Source organism: Equus quagga, chromosome 13 (genome assembly GCF_021613505.1).
Source record: "Equus quagga isolate Etosha38 chromosome 13, UCLA_HA_Equagga_1.0, whole genome shotgun sequence".
NCBI classification, from domain to species: Eukaryota; Metazoa; Chordata; class Mammalia; order Perissodactyla; family Equidae; genus Equus; species Equus quagga.
This window is the reverse complement of record NC_060279.1, coordinates 93985675-94001414: the sequence shown is the minus strand read 5'-3', so window position 1 is coordinate 94001414 and position 15740 is coordinate 93985675.

Sequence of the window (15740 nt, the reverse complement as noted above, 5' to 3'; positions counted from 1 at the left end):
TGTAAAATCCTTTTCAATTCTAGTGTTCCATGACCAGGTGAAGCTATGAGGGAGTGATGAAGAAGACCATTTTCTCTCATGGGTGTTCAACAGCATCCATCTCATTTCCTGACCACAGTCTCAGCATCAGGTACAAAGCTCAACCAGCTTCCTGTAGGAGACTCAAAACAACCTGATGAGGCAGGCACACAAGTTTCCATTTGAAGGAGAAGGAAACTGAGGCTCATAGAACTCCTCAAGGCCACAGGGTGAGTTGGGGCAGAGCCGCTGTTAGACTCACCTTGCCTAGTGGGCATTTTCATAGTGAAAGTTTCCCTACCACACACCAAACTCAACTATATTGATCATCCTCAAACAGCTTCCCCATCCTGGTTCACAACTCAAGACAAATTGGAAACACAACCCATCTTCAGACAAGAGCAGAAAGGCCTGGAACTCTCCTCTACCCATTATGAAATATTTCCTTTGCTCTGAGCCTCAATTTTCTCACTTGCAAAATGCACATAACAATCCCTTCCTTACAGTGGAACGTGAGTCTTGCATACTGAGAACTCTAACCTGAGGTAGGGACTATGTATACAGTAGGTGCTCTTTCAACACCAGCTCATCATTGGTAGGACTCCATGGGTCCTTCTGTCTGTCCTCCATGCCTCCTTCTAACCTTCCAATTTAACCACACACTGTGTAGTGAGGAGAAGAGCATCTCCACTCTCACCTTAAAAAGTGTCACCTTTTTGAAGGTAACTGCCCAGGCCTAACCTTCAGTACCTCTGCTAGATGACTCCAGTTACCAACTCATTTTCCTTGCTACTTCAGCCATCACATAAACACATACCAATGGACATTTGCCAAAACAACAGCAACCTCCACAGGCAAACTCTAAGAGGCATCTATATCCCACAAGGTTGGGGGGCTGTTTGGGCCAAAAACAGAGCAGCAAACTAGCAACATTTTAAAAGAAAGATTTAGGGACAAGATGGCCCAAATAGGACTTGATAACCAGCCACATATCCTGGGGATCTAGAGGTCTGTGCTAATGTGCAGGGCTGGGTGAGAGCAAAGAATGCCCTAGCTGTCTAATTATTCCAGGATGATTGTAAGTCTTGTGTCCACAAAAGTAAAACCTGGTGTGTAATTGTCCACTGCCTAAAGTTTAAATGTGTGTCCCACTTCATACAAAGATCCACCAGCACATGGTGGAAGCCAAACTGACTCAAGATATTTCAAGACTACCTCTGACCAATCACTGGCTCACCACTAAGCTACGCTGAAACAGAGATGTCTCCTCAGAAGCCAGATTTAAAGAGGAAAACAAGAACTTATAAAAGAACGACTGAGCAGGGACATCAGCAGTCTTGGTGGGGCAAGCAGACTCCACAGAATTAGTCCAGCCAAGGGACGAACCCAACAAATAAAAAGCTACATTAATAACCCTACATTAGGGAGTGAATCAAAATCCAGAGTGGTCACAATCTGCTATCTAAATGCCCTGTTTTTGACAAAAAGTTATTAGAGATGGAAAGAAACAGAAAAAATGTCCTCTACACAGGAAAAAAAACAATCACTAGGAGCTATCTCTGACCAGTGCAGATGGTGAACTTACCAGACAAAGACTCCAAAGCACATAGCATGTGTATGATCACAGAACGAAAAGAAGCCATGTTATGGAATTAAAAGAAAGTAGCCTGACACTGACTCATCAAATACAGAATACCAATAGAGAATTAAAAATTATTTTTTTAAAATGGACCAAATGGAAATTCTGGAGTTTACAAGTATAATAACAAACATTTAAAACTCACTAGAGGGGCTCCACAGCGTATTTGAGATGGCAAAATAATCACTGAACTTGATGACAGATCAATACAAATTATCCAATCAGAAGAAAAGACAGAAAAGAATGAAGAAGAGAGCCTCAGAGCCTTATGCAACACCATCAGGTATAGCAACATATGCATAATGGGGTCACCAGAAGGAGAAGAGAGGAAAGGGCAGAGACGATAATAAGATCCATTTGAGGAGTACAGCCATCTTAATGTTAAGTCTCCTCATCCATGAACATGGGATGTCTTTCCATTGATTTAGGTCTTCTTGAATTTCTCTCTACAACATTTTGTACACTTCAATCACGTGGATTTTATGGCATGCAAACTTCACTTCAGCGAAGCTCTTTTAAATACGAAAGTAAAGTGAAGTTTCTTGGATGCTTACACTGGGTCCCTCGGCCTGGATCAATATTCAGTCAGCAGGAGAGATGGACACTGGGTTTTTCTCTTCCAGGGATTGAATGTTCTTGATACTCCTCAGAGAGTCCTAGACATCTCCCCATGATATAACCTATACAATTATTAGCCACCTGTGTCAACTTAACGAATTTTCACAATACTACTTTTCCATTGAACTAAGAGAATGAGGGTACACCTCCTCCTCTGATTACCAGAAAGCTGACATCCTACAGCCCCTGCATATTCACTCTGCTCTTGAGTGCCATACCCAGGTGGCCCTGAGGGGTGTCCGATGTCCTCCTCCCCCAGGCTATGAATAGATGAGACTTCTATACTGATGTCAATCTCATCTGTGCAGGTGTTATGTCTTTGGTCATCTTATCATATTTAAGGTGTGGTATCCCTCCCTAACCAATGGAGTGAATAGGAGGTGATCAGAAGAACACAGCCATTTCCCTCGTGATCCTACCAGTACCATCAAAATGTAAGGAGTGGAATCAATGTTTCACTTCTCTGGTAATTTGCAGACCTACATCCTCCTCCTAGTATGGGGAATCTCCCATGACTTTCACTGTTTCTGTTCTCATACCCCACACTGAAAAAGAAAAAAGAGAGGCTGATCTGGTGGTGCAGTGGTTAAGTTTGCATGTTTCACTTCGCTGGCCCAGGGTTCTCTGGGTGCTGATGTCCACACTGCTTGGCAAGCCATGTTGTGGCAGCTTCCCACATATAAAGTAGAGGAAGATGGGCACGGATGTTAGTTCAGGGCCAGTCTTCCTCAGAAAACAGGAGGATTGGCAGCAGATGTTAGCTCAGGGCTAATCTTCCTCAAAGAAAAAAAAAGGAAAAAGAAAAAAACTGCTTTCTCTCTCTTTCCTCTCTGTCCTCCCCCGCAACTCCATCTCTCTGTCTCTATTCATCAATTTCTCTCTCTCAGACCTAACGCAAATTTCTCAGTGAATTCGTGATTCCAAAAAATACAGGAGATTATTTGTGACACTCAAAGGTGCTAGGAAAAGATTCACCAGGAATCTTGGCTTAACGGATTTTCTACCTATTTGATTTTTTTAGGAGGGAAATATAGTAGGAAATTTTTAGTGGGACATAAAATATACGGGTTGCATGGGAGTTTCAAAACTGAATTATCAAAGTTCACTCCGTTTATTGTGGACTGTCCACGTTAGTCACTCTTATTATAGGTGGAATAAACTACTCCTAGAGAAAGAGTGATAAAGATAGAAGAGGAAAGAAGACTGCTCTTCCCATTTCCCATTTGCCATTCTCCCTTGTGGCCCTGACACATTCCTGTCTTCAAGGAAGAGCGATGTTTATTACTTATCACCCCGCCCTAACACAAGAAATGAGCTATCCTTATTCCTCACCATGCCTTGATCAATTATGTCACTGATACTTTCAATGGATATGATATCTGTTTCAGCTGATCATGGTCTCTGCTTGCACCACCTTTACTCCATTCTACTCAATGTCAACCACACTTACTTCTCCCAGGAACACACCCCTTGGCTATTTTCCCTAGTCCAGGAAACTAGGGGCTTCATAAAATAAAAGAGATGACCTAGAGGTTAGTGCTGGGGAATGAGAGAAGAGGAGGTGATAAGGAGGATGTTTGGAAGGATGGAGAGGAGAGGATAGGGAAAGGAAAGAGGAGGTGAGAGCAAGGAAGGTTGGGAGATGGAGAACAGTGGGGAGAGGAGGAGAGGGAGGCTAAGGGAAGAGTGGGGGAACAGGGGACAGAAACAGAAGAGCTGTAATATGAACTATGTGCCCAACACTGTGGTAAGAACTGTATCTCATATAGTCAGTCTCACCTCAGTCTTCGAGGAAGGACTGAAAATGTCACCATTTAACATTTAAGATAGAAGAACTTCAGAAAAAGTTAAACAATTTGCCCAGGATGCAACAGCTTAGAAAAGGTGGGGCTGAAAATCAGACCCAGGAGTATCAGACTCCAAATTCTAAATCCATATACACTGTGGAAACTTCACGATGGATTGAAGACATGTAAATGCTGAAAACTTAAGAATTAATGCTGTGTAGTGATAGGAATATTTGCTCCATACTCTATCTTGCCAATGAAATTATCTGTATGAGTCTCAGTTTTCCCTTCTATATATGGTAATGGACAACTTCTCTTACAAGATTTTGGTGGCAATTCTGTAAGTTCATGTTCCAGAAGATAGCACATAATATGATGCTCAATGAATAAACCTTTTCTTCTCCAATGGTGTAGATTTGGGTACACCTAAAGTCAAGCAGGCTTGGGATGGGTGGCAGAGAGCAAGTTATGGATCTGCAAGTCAGACAACAGGGGCCTGAAGTAAGGAAAAGAAGAGACATTTCCAAGACGATTTCCTCTGGTTCCGAGAATTCTAACCAGATCTAAGATAAAGTCATGCTTTTGAAATCAAGAAATATCAGCTAATAAAAGAACAAAGAGGCACAAAGGAGAATATACAGAGAAGGAAGCAATGAGCGTTTCAAGATATCTAATTCTACTAAGTTAGTGAAAAGCCTTTGATGTAGAGAAAGACAATGAACCAACAAGGAAATGCAGAGAAATATCCAGATTCAGATATGAGAGCTGGACAAAGAACACTGCCTTTGTTTCCAGAACACAGAAAAGCCACCCACACAAATTCTCTCACTTTACTTTCTTTTTTGAAAAAAAAAATAACACTATAGGATTTTCTGCAAAAAAGTATATCTCATCACCAAAAAGATAATGGCACAACATATTAAAAGATCGATATACCATAACCAAGTTGAATTTTTTGAGGTACAGCAATGCGGGCTCAGAATTAGAAAACCTAACAATTATAGCAACAGATTAAATACAAATATCACACAAAAATCAGTACCACAGGAGAACATGATTCAATTGCCCCTTCCACCAGCCTGGGGAACTTGAAATTTGGAATTGCTGACTCCTGGACTGGGAAGTGATGTGGATAGTAGCTAACATTTATGGAACACTTCCCATGAGGTAAGCCTATGCTAAGAGCTTTGGAGGCATTTTCCACTTAAAACTCACAACCTTTAATTGCCCTGCTGTCCTTGAGCGAGATAATGTTTATTAATTTTTTTACGCAGAAGGAAATGAAGTTTCAGTGAGTTCATGTAACTTGGCCAAGGTCACACAGTGAAGAAGTAGATGAACTAGGAATGAAACCCAAGCTTTCATTTTTGTTTTGGTTTTTTAGCAGTAGAACCTTCATAAAAAACTAGAATCTATGTCAAAACCCTCTATATAAAATAAAGCAGCACTGTGTGTCATGGCGCTTAAGACAGTAAGAAAACACTGATAAATATAATTAAGAAGAATATCTTGACTTCCTTTACTAATTGTACGTCTATCAAACAGTTAAGCTGTACCCCAGGGCTCAGAACAACACTTGGCTCTAGAAAGCATCGATAAATATTGCTGAGTGAAGAACTATATATATCATAAAGAATCCTATCAATGGTTTTTGAAATATATTTGATAAATTTTTTCTTCTATCACTGCTTTGTGATAAATTTTAAATAACTCTTCATTATTAAGAAAGACCCTTAAAGCAGAAACAAAATATTTTTTAACTTGCTATGCAACTTTTATCTTTCTTATGTTCTTTTCCAAATCAACAGTCAACATCATAATTAATGGGGAAACAAAAGAGATATTATTGTTAAAGCAAAAATCAACAAAAGGGTAAGTTCCTAAAACAAGGGCACCACCTTTAGGAAATTCGCCAGAACACAAGAAAGAAGCATAACACATAAACATTCAAAAGGAAGGTAAAATTTTCAGGATACATTTTGTTAGTTGAGTTTTTAGCTTTTAACATTATGTTAACTTTGACATAATGTTCTTTTCAGAGGGGAGTGATTTCATCATCACTCTACCTCTTTTTCCTTCTAACTTCTATTTTTAATCTATTTTAAGGCTATCCTATCACACTTACCTATATTGTGTTTTCTAGTTGGCGATGAGCTCCTGGGGAGCAAAGGATGCTGGATTACTATCTGAGTATTCAGGGTTCAGTAGCAGGTGTCTGAGCCCTGGTCAAACAGCCAGTTGTTTCACCAGGAGCAAGTTCATTTGGGAAAAGCCAAAAAATTGCAATTTGGGTTGTGCATGTTATGGCAGATCACAGGCAAATCTAACAATCGAAAGAGTGGAATCTTATTATATAGGGAAAGAGGGGGAAAGTTTGAGGGGTTGTTTTGAACAAGAGTCCATTGGAGAAAAGCAAGAGTTCCAGGGTCTGATGGTTTCTCCTTGGCTGAGTTGCTGAGAGAGCAGATTTCTGTTTGGGATGCAAGGTCCATTTCTTCCTGCAATTGTCATTCTTTCCTGCTGATGACTTCTTTTTGTTGGAGTCTGTAACTGACAATCCTCGTGTAATTGACCTCCAGTAGTCCTGCATGGGAGCTCCCCTTTCTGGCCTCCTGACTGAACTTTAAGTGATGTTACCTTTTATTAATTTTCACACCAGGAAATTTATGCCTAATAAACAAAAGGATGAGTGCTATATTTGGGGGTTCTGGGGAGGCAACAAACACCATTCTTAAAGGTAAGAGATATTTTGAAAAACTCTAAAATCACAAACCTTTAAATTCTCAAGGTTTTTCTCAATAGCTAAACAATGTGTGAGGGATAGTTCTCACCTAAACCCCATCCCCGGGCTTGGGAGGCATCAGCCACCATTACATCCAATCATGGGGTGTATGTTTCCCACATAAGTTCATCTCAGAAATGGTGATCACTCCCATCAAAACTCTGCTCAGAGGCCGACCCTTTGGCCAAGTGGTTAATTTCACGCACTCTGATTTGGTGGCCCAGCATTTCACAGGTTCGGATCCCACACATGGACCTGGCACTGCTCATCAGGCCATGTTGAGGAGGCATCCACATAGCACAGTCAGAGGCACTCACAACTGGAAGATAAAACTATGGACTTGGGGTCTTCAGGGAGAAGAAGAAGAAGAAGAAAAAAAAGAAGATTGGCAACAGATGGTAGTTCAGGTGCTGATCTTTAAAAAACAAACTCTGCTTGCTCTCTGAGAATTCATCAAGTCTTCATGGGTTCTAAGTCATTTGCTATTTTCCCCCTAAATTTTTTAAGAGACCTTCTTTTTGAGAGAAGTGTCAGGGTCACAACAAAATTAAGGGGAGAAAAATGTCCCATCTATCCCCTACCCCCAAACACATAACCTCCCCCATTAACAACTTCCTGCACCAGAGTGGAACACATATTACTACGGATGAACCTACATTCACATATCGTTATCACCCGGAGTCCACAGTTTACATTAGGGTTCACTCCTGGTGTTGTATATTTTATGAGTTTGGACAAATGCATAATGACATATATCCATCCACTTAAATTTTAGTGGCCTGTCTCCTTTATATTCCTCTCTTCCAAAATTTGTATTATAAAATTTTCAAGCACACAGAAAAGTTTTGTTACTGTGCAAAGAGCTTGATCTACTCATTGCCTCAAGTCCAAGCCAATTAGTTGAGAGGCAAGATGATGGTAGAGAAAGGACTTTATTAGATGATGAGCTAGCTGATGGAAAGATGGTGGACTAGTGTCCCCAAAAAAACCATCTTAAGAAGGTACAGAATCTTGAAGCAGTTTTATAAGGCCAGCGGGCTATAAAGGAGGAGGTCATGAATGTTAGCCAACTGGCAACGCAGTCTGGGAGTCACGACACCAGACCTTCCACCTATCATTGATGATGTATACCAGTATAGAATATTTGTCCAAAGGTTGTTACATTCCTAAGGAACTCAGAAGGACAAAGTTATCTCCTTTCTGCACCTGGGAGGCATATAGGTAAACTGGGGTCATAAAACCTACAGAGCACGTGTGTTTTCCAGACAGTGGCCATTAATCAGCTGGAGTATGTGCAGCCTTAAATGTGCTCTAGGGTGGGTGGGTTGTGAAACCAAGTTTACAGAGAGTTACAAGATGGCTTCCCTCAGGCCGAGTCTGGATTTGCCTATAACAATTCCCGACTGTCAGTTGTCTATTCCATAGTCTTGGGGAATTTGGGCAACATATCACATCTGGCTACTCACTGCTGTATCGGCAGTGAAGAGGCATCATCATGTGGAATAACTTGATGTGTTAGTGAAAAAAGTCTTTTCCTTCCCTTTTATTTAAGTGAGGTTGGCACATCAGCAATTGTGGTTTTTTTGTAGTTTGGGTTATGTGAGAGCAACCTTTGTTGATACAGCAAAGTATTAACTTTAGGAGAAGATACGTCCCTGGAAGAGTAGAAGCCTGGTTAACCCCAGCCTGAATAGACTGCCTAAGAAGGACCAGATGCCTGAAGGTATCCAGAAAAAGAGATCAGAAACCTAATCTGTGTCAAGGCTGAAAAGGGAGCTATCATGTTCTACAGTTTGTTGGAGTCACAGAGCATGTTCCCTGATTTTGTTAATGCTAGTTTCTACTTGTGAGGAGGTATTGATGTAAGAACAACAGGAGGTGTTGGCCACTACATAGACCCTTCCCTGTTCTATTAGTATATAATCTAGGGCAATTCTATTGTCTATAACTACTTTAGCTAAAGAGTTAAGGGACTTCTGTAAATTTGTGAGGCATTTGGCAGTCTCATTGGCTATAGTCATAAGAGTATGGGATAAATTTCACAGCACATGCTCATGGGCCACTACTCCCCACCATAGAAGCAGGGCATAACCAAAGAAATAGGTATCTCCATCAGATATCAGTTCTCGGTTTACCCAGGAAAATAATTTAAGGGAATTTGGCCATTGTTTGTCTTCGTTTGAGTCATGTACAGAGAAAGGAGTGATTAAATATTCTAATAGACGGGTACCTTCTATGTGCCAGCTATCAAGGCAATTATAGGTCCAGGGTTAGTGATTAGATCCACAGACAAAGACATACCTTAAGAGGACACATAGAATATCAGTCATGTTGCTAAAATGTAGGCCTTCATTTTAAGGAATTTTATCTAGGATCCAGTCAAGCAAGGAGTCAGGGTAAGGCAGTGTCCAGGAGGAAAAATTTAATCTGCAAATTAGCAGAAAGCTGGGTGATCTTTGAAAGTACACTTGGTACTTTTCATTAAAATCTTGACATAATTTGGTGGACCTGTAGTTTGAAGACATTTTCATTCACCTTTCCCTGACCAGAGAGTAAGAGAAAGGAGGTGAGAAGTGAATGCCATTGAGCAAACAGGTAAGTTTAGTTGTCCATCAGCAAATGTCTGGTTCTTATGGTCATATGACCATTTATCTTTACATTTTTCCCTGAAAACCATTATAGGTTCCTTTGTGGGGGGGTTGTATAAAGAAACAGGGGACAGGAGATCCCCTGACAATTAATGTGACCCTATAGGTTATATCTGAAGGTTTTATATCATAGGTCACAGTAAAATTAGGTATACTTGAGAAAGTGGCTACTGGCATTACTATGGGGTCACCAGGATCATACACTGAGTAGGGCCTTGGATGACAGAACCAGCAGTCACTTACCTTGGTAGAAGAAGCTATATCTTGGGAAATGCATACCAAAGAGTTATCTCCCCATCCCATAGTGCCAGGTACAAAGACCAGTATGTATAGATAAAGTAGACTTATGAAATACATGTCTTAGATCCTTTATGGGCTCACATGCCCACGTTGGGGTTTGGTACAGATCTGGCACTTCTATCAGTGGGTCTTCATTTTTTTGGGTATAATGTATCCACAGCTTAAACCCAGTGAGTTTGACAGATGAGTGGGTGGTCAGTAGCACATCAAAAGGATCCATCCACTTGGTTGCCAGTTGATTTTCAGGTCCTTGTTCTCTCCAGGTCTTTAGTAGGACTCTCACTGGGATGGAAAGGGTTCAGGGACACATCAGACAGGTAAGTTGACTTGCTGGAAGCAAACTCATGAATATAGGTTAGCATAGAACTCAAAGATTTATCATAAGTTGTGATCATAATGTCTTTTAGGGTCTCAAGGGATCCTCCTGCAAAAGAAGTCTGAAATGGCCTGCTGTATAGAATTTCAAAGGGGCTTAACTTAAGCCTACTTCGGGGAGCCACTTTAATCCATAGCAGGGCAGTGAGTAGTGCCTTATCCTACATTAATTGTACTTCCTTATGTATCTTTGCAGTGCTTCCCTTTAAAGCGTGGTTCAGAGCCGGCCCCAGTGGCCCAGTGGTTAAGTTCAGTGCACTCCATTTTGGCAGCCCAGGTTCAGTTCCCAGGTGCAGAACTATACTACTTGTCTATTAGTGGCCATGCTGTGACAGTGACTCACATACAAAAAGAGGAAGATTGGGGGCCAGCTCAGTGGCATAGTGGTTAAGTTCATACACTCTGCTTCAGCAGTCTGGGGTTTGTGGGCTCAGATCCCAGGCATGGACCTACACACTGCTCATCAAGCCATGCTGTGGTGATGTCACATATACAAAATAAAGGGAGATTGGCACAGATGTTAGCTCAGCGACAATCTTCCTCACCAAAAAAACAAGAAGAGGAACATTGGCAGCAACAAATGTTAGTTCAGGGTGAATCTTCCTCAGCAAAAACAAAAAAAAAATAAAAAGTAAAGTGTGGTTCATCTTTTCCATTTTCCAGCTGACTGAGGTCTCCACATTGAATGTAACATCCATTTGATGTTCAGTGCCTTAGATACTGTCATGGGACTTGAGAAATAAAGGCAGGTCCATTGTCACTCTATACAGTGTTAGGCATGCCAAATCTAGGAACAATTTATTTTAATAAAACACAAACTACTTCTGATGCTTTTTCAGTTCACATGGCGATGGCGTCTACCCACCCAGAGAAAGTGTCCACAAACACCAGCAAGTAATGGAAGTTTCCAATTATTCACGGCATTTGAGCAAAGTCCATTTGCCACTCTTCAGTAGGTCAGTCCCCTTTATGGTGGATTCCCATGCAAGGGGGTCCCGCAGCTGCCGTAGGCTTGTTTCTTGCACAAGTGGTGCAATTTTTAATTACTTGTTGTATGGTCTTCTGTAAATTAAGTCCCATGATGTGCTTCTGGACCCAGTGTAAGGTAGCATCTCTTCCACAATGGGTGCTTTCATGTATGCATTTTAAAATTGGGTACAGAAGAGCCTCAGGAATTAAAACTGTTGCCCGAGCGTTACTTTTCCAGACTGTCAAATGCTTCGAGACGAAACCCCATTCTTTTGCCCAATTTAGGTCTTTTTCTGAGTATGCTGGCTGGTATCCAGGTAAATATACCTGGGGAAGCAAAGAGCCCATCATAGCAAGGGTCTTTGTTTTTGCTGCCCTTTTTGCTGCTTCATGAGCCAATCAATTTCCCTTAGTTATAGGCATTTCACCCTTTTGGTGGCCAGGGCAATGCATTACGGCCACCTGAGAGGGCTCATAGATTGCCTTCAATAATTGTAATATATCTGAAGCATGTTTAATTTCTTTATTGTTGATGGCTAGAAGCCCTCTTTCCCTCCAGACAGCTCTGTGGGTATGGACCACTGAAAATGCATACCAGAAATTTGTATCGATATTCACCCTCTTCCCTCTTGATAAGAGGAAAACTCTGGTCAGGGCAATGATCTCAGCCTTCTGGGATGAAGTCCCTAGGGATAATCCCTTGGCTTCTGTGGGTTAGTTTTTTTGTAAGGTTACAACTGCTTCCCCAGCTTGCCTCTTACCTTGGTCCATGAAGCTACTACCAACTGTGAAAAGCCCCAGTTCAGGTTCTAAAGGACCAACTTTAGAGCCGGCCAGTTAGAATAAACCATTCCTACCATCTGTAAGCAATCATGTTCTAAAGCTTGTGAGGTCTCACTGAGGAGCAAGGTGGCCAGGCTTACAGTTGAGATGACTTGTAAGCTGACATTTGGATTGTCAAAAACGATGGCTTGATATTTGCCAATCCTTCCTGAGGTGAGCCAGTATCCCCCTTTCTGTTCCAGTAATGTGAGGACATGGTGGGGCATGTATACCATGGTAGGCTGACCTAGATTAAATTTTCCAGCCTTTTGAAGAATGTCAGGTGTGGCTGCTACTGCCTGGAGGCAAGGGGGCCATCCTTTCACCATTTGATCCAATTGTTAAAGAAATAGGCCACAGGCCTAAAGGTTGTTCCCAATTATTGAGTTAATACTCCTAGATTTATTCCATGTCTCATGCACATAGAGACTGAAGGGTTTGCCAATCCTAAGCCTGGAGCTGCGGTCAGCCTGGCCTTAATAGTATCAAATACTGGCTGGCATTCTTTAGTCCAGTCCAAAGGTTCTGACTCTAGACCCTTCAGAACCTCATACAGGGGCTATGAGCCCATAAATAGGAATCCAGATTTGACAGAAAATTGCCATTCCTGAGAAATCTCGCAGCTGTTGTTGAGTTTGGGGAGGACTTAAGCAGGCTATTGCCTTCTTTCGATCAGGCGATAATTCTCTTTGTCCCTTGGATATGCAAACCCCAACCATGTGACCTTTTGTTTACAAATCTGAGCCTTCTTTTGAGAGACCCTGTATCCACATTCTGCCAAATAAAGTCTCACTTGTGTTGGTCAGACATTGTTTATCAGTGGGGCTTGCTATTAGCAAGCCATCCACGCATAGTAATAACAGTTCTTCCTGTAGTTTTAGATGACTTAAATCTCTAACCAATGCTTACCCAAATAAAGTGAGACAGTTCCTAAGCCCCTAGAGGACATTCCAACAACACTGTTGTGTCATCTGAGTGTCTGGGTCACACCATTCAAAGGCAAACAACTGTTGGGCCTCCTCAGCCAATAGTATGCAGAAAAATGCATCCTTTAGGTTCAACACTGAGAATCAACCATATTCTCTCGGTATATTTGGTGTAGGGGTTGGGCACCCACAGGGTGCAGTTCTTGAACCAACTCATTTATAAAGGCACGCAGATCTTGAACAAAGTGATATTCATTAGAATTTGGCTTCTTTACCAGGAGAATAGGGGTGTTGTGTGGAGACTGACAAGGTCTAATTAATCCTGCCTCTAAGAATTTTTTGAAAATAAGCTGTATTTCTCTCTGAGCTTCTTTTTTTTCCCAGCAGATATTGTTTTAGATTAGGCTTTATTTTTTTCCTCTTTTAAGAGTGTTTGTGCTAGTTGGGCATTCTTTGCCTTCCCTGGGGTCCCATTTGCCCATACATTGGGCCTTACCTCCTCATAGATTTCAGGTGGTAATAGTTCCAGTTCTGACTCTAGGATCCCCAGCAAGGCCATCTGCAAACTTAGGGACTGTTCTGGAGGAACGCATATTTTGGGTTGTCCTGGTGCAAAAGTGACTTGTATATTTAATTTACAGAGAAGGTTTCCACCCAGAAGTGGGATGGGGCATTCTGGCATGTATAGGAAACTGTGTTTCAGGGTCAGGTCCCCCACCTGACACTCTAAGGGCTGTAGAAATGAATAATCTTGGATTTCACAAGGACTCCCATAACTGGGGTCAATTTTGACCTTTTTTTGTTAACTTAGCGTTTAGGACCAAATAGGTGGCACTGGTATCAACTAAAAAGTCAGTTTGTTCCCCACTGTCAGTTGTACCCAGAGCTCCTGTGGGGAAATCTGGATGGGATGATGTCTTAAGTTTAAAGGAACCTCTGGGCCCTTTCAGTCCTCATCAGAACATTCCCCTCTCTCCACCATCAGGGCAGTTTCCTTCCTCTTTCCGTCTACAATTTCTTTTTCTTTGTTAGGGCATTCCTTTTTCCAATGTCCTCTTTCCTTGCGATAAACACACTGGCTTTTTCCCAAAGGATGCCTACCTTCCATCAGTTGGCCTGGCTTTCCTCTCAGATGGCTCAGGTTCTGCCTGCCCAGAGTAGCAGCCAGGAAAGCAGCATCCCTCTTGATGTCTTCCTACTTCGATCCACACTCCCTGTTGTTTTACACCTTAAAGGCAATATCGACAAGCTGAGAGGGATTCATTCTTTTTGTGTGTTTGAGAGAGAGAGGAAGATTGGCCCTGAGCTAACATCTGTTGCCAATCTTCCTCTTTTTGCTTGAGGAAGACTGTCACTGAGCTAACGTCTGCACCAGTCTTCCTCTGTTTTGTGTGGGATGCCTCCACAACATGGTTTGATGAGTGGTGCTGGGTCTGCGCCCAGGATCCGAACCTGCAAACCCTGGGCCGCCAAAATGGAGCATGCAAACTCAACTACTATACCACCAGGCTAGCCCCTGAGAGGGATTCATTCTTAATGCCCCATCTAGTTTTTGTAATTTCTTCCTAATATCTGGAGCACTTTGTCCTATAAAAGTCATGTTAACCATTCTAAGGTTTTCAAGGACCTCTGGATCCGTATCCATATAGCGTGCATAGGCTTGGTAAATCCTTTCTAGGAATTCATAGGGGTCTTCATCTGGTTTTTGTTGAATCTCCTGGACCTTGTTTAGGCTCTTTTTCTTAGGGAACCGGGTTCTCAGGCCTGTTAAGATACATCTCTTGTGATGTTCCAGTCTGATTCTCCCTGTGGCATCATTAGGGTCCCAGGCTTCCAGTTATTGGGACTGCTGTGTTAGCCTCAAGTGTACTGGCAGGGTCTGCTAGATGGAGCTGGTGAGATTCCTCTCTGGTTTTGTTTATTATCAATCTTTTTTCATCTCCCATTAGGAGCATATTCATTAAAATATGCATATCTGCCCACGATAAATGATAGGTGGCAAAGATAGAAGAGAACAATTCCGTCATCCACAGGGGATCCTCCCAGTAGGGCAGATTATTATTTTTCCAGTTAAATAGATCAGAGATGGAGGAAGGGTTATGCATCCAGAAGAATCCAGCAGGCTGTCCTTGCGCATTGAACCCTATGGGGTATTGCCATAATGAGAATTGCCCTGTTCCAGGGGAGCACCCTGACCAAATTGGGTTCCCTGTCTAGCATGGGAGGGTGAAACTCAGTCCATTGTTCATGGGTCCATTTCAGCCTTCCTCTCATAAGAGAGCAGAGCACCCACCTTAGTTACCAAGGACACCTTTGGAGGTGGTGACACTGAGTGGGCAGCTGCAAAGGCTGGTGCCTGTGCAACTGGGGGAGAATTAAGTGTCTGTGATACCATTACATCATCATCCTCTTTAACATCCTGTATAACAGATCCATTCTCTTCCTTCTCTTCTCTCTGTACCATGAGAAAATACTTCCCTTCTTTTTTCTCATCTTGGTACAGCAACATAGAAGCTTCTACATATGGGACTTCATCATTCTTTCCAGCTGTTTTACCAAACAATTCTAACTGTAAGATAGTATAATAATTCAGAGAGCCATTGAATGGCCAGTGCTCGGTGGATCCCAAAGAATATTGTGGCCATGCAGTATTACAGTAGAAAACCATCACTGTCTTAAACACAGGCTCATAACTATAATCAGACCATCTATTCTGAATCAGCTCCTATAGGCTCCGCTTTGGGACAGATGGCTTGTTCCCCATTCTGACACACAGAGATAGACAAACACACACAGAGACACAGAAAGACCAGACACCAGTGAACCAGTTCCCAGATTCTGGGTAAAAGTCCTACA